Source organism: Otolemur garnettii, unplaced genomic scaffold (genome assembly GCF_000181295.1).
Source record: "Otolemur garnettii isolate 467f Iridium unplaced genomic scaffold, OtoGar3 scaffold00065, whole genome shotgun sequence".
Lineage (NCBI taxonomy): Eukaryota > Metazoa > Chordata > Mammalia > Primates > Galagidae > Otolemur > Otolemur garnettii.
In genome coordinates this window covers 7,143,910-7,145,639 of record NW_003852460.1, presented here as the reverse complement: position 1 = coordinate 7,145,639, position 1,730 = coordinate 7,143,910, and the positions used below count along the sequence as shown (strand labels likewise).

The window sequence follows — 1,730 nt, the reverse complement described above, 5'->3', positions numbered from 1 at the left end:
GTCATCGCCACATATTATGTGCTTTGGACAGGTCTAGTTCCTTTACTACAATTAACAAAGGAAGAAAGAAAAACGAAATCTGAACTTTTTACCATCTCCGCTTCACTTATATATGAAATGTGTCATGTCATTAGAGGTTCACCTGATTAAATAAGTCTCGCCACAGACAAAATCTAAACCCAAACAGAATTAACTTTCCTCACAATAAAACAATTCTGGTCTATGTGACTTTCCCTTATTTCTTGATTTTACTCAATAAAAGCAATCTGTCAAAGGCAGTGGCATGAGCCCGTGGTTCCTGCAACTCAGTAGGCTGAGACGGAAGGATCACTTGAGCCCAGGAGTTAAGGCCAGCCTGGCAGGACCCTGTCCTTCCTTCCTTTCCTCCTTCCTCCATTATTAAATAAATACATAAATAAATAAAAATAAAAATGGAAAAACATCCTCAACAAGTTAGGGTCTCCTATGTCTTAGCAAGAAAACAAGCACAGAGGCAAACAGCCCTAAGCCCCCCCAATGCTCACAGAAGAGAAACCCCCACTCTGGAACCACAGATGAACAACCTCAGATACCTGCCGGAGCTCAGGTTTCTCCCGGCATCTTCCAGGCCCCCCTGAGAAAGAAGCACACACACACACACACACACACACACAGTTTCTGAACACACACACACAGTCTCTGCCCCAGGAAGGGCTCTCTGGGCAGATGGGTAGGAATTGGGAAGGGCAACCTGCTGACGTCTTAGCCGGCCCCCTACTCCTGCCACACTGTCAGCGCTGAGCGGCAGCTCCTGGAACATCTGTGCTAAGCAATGCTGGGGCCGCAGGGCCACCTGCTTAGGGGTAGCTCCAAGAAGCCAGTAGCAGAGGGGAGGGCCTCACAACGCTAGCGTGGAACAGAAGTCACCACAACTCAGTAACTTCCAAGAAGGGATGTCCGCGGCAAGAAACTCGCTCCCAGGAAGCACGAATGTTATCCCTGGGCAGGAAGCCTCCTTTCTGCGACTGTGTAACCACGCCACTCAGTCCCGCAAACCCTTACAGCCTGCTGCAAGAAAACCCCTCTTCTGCTGCTAATCTGCTCCTGCTTACAGGCTTAGTGGATGTAATTAGATTCACAAGAGGGTTTCAGCCAGAGAGGCAGGAAATAACACGGATCAATCCTGCCCATGATTTGGCCCCAAGAAAACTACTTCGAATGCATGACAGGTTCAAGAAAAGCGACCCAGAACAGAGTTGACAATGAGGTGGCCGTACTTACTGTAAACAAACTAATATTACAGTACGAATTTGGGGGGAAGGCCAAAAGGGCAATTACAGGCTTTAGAAAATAATGTGATATTTTATTTCCCAGGCTTGGTTTATCTTGGCACATATGGTGGCCAGAGGACCATGGGACGAAATGGCCAGGATAGGATCACAGAGGGCCTGATTCGCAAATTAAATAAAATGTGGTATTTTCCCCAGGCCGCTTCAAATTATGGATACTTTTTGAAAGTTGATTTTTTTTGGTGATTTGCCCTTGAAGTGTGAAAAACGGGTGACTCTGTCCCCAGAGCTGTTAATGCACATTTTAGAACGCTGAGTGGGTAGGTCACCCTCGCCCAGGAGACACGATCTTCTCAGTCCTTCCCTGCCTGATCCCCAAACTCCAGCACAACTCGAGGGTGCCAGTCCTGTCTCCCCATGGCACATTATACCCCAGGTCATCCACTGGGTTAAATTCACCAG

General features: G+C 47.7%; 1 protein-coding gene across 1 annotated transcript in view; it reads right to left on the bottom strand.

The window, feature by feature from the left end:
- Positions 1-1,605, bottom strand: part of LOC100952101 (protein Shroom2) — a 67,239-nt gene extending 65,634 nt beyond the window's left edge. The window contains exon 1 of the mRNA XM_023515051.1: positions 1,598-1,605. The gene's annotated coding sequence lies outside the window, so the exon portion shown is untranslated. The remainder of the gene's footprint in view (positions 1-1,597) is intronic.
- Positions 1,606-1,730: the final 125 nt, after the last annotated feature.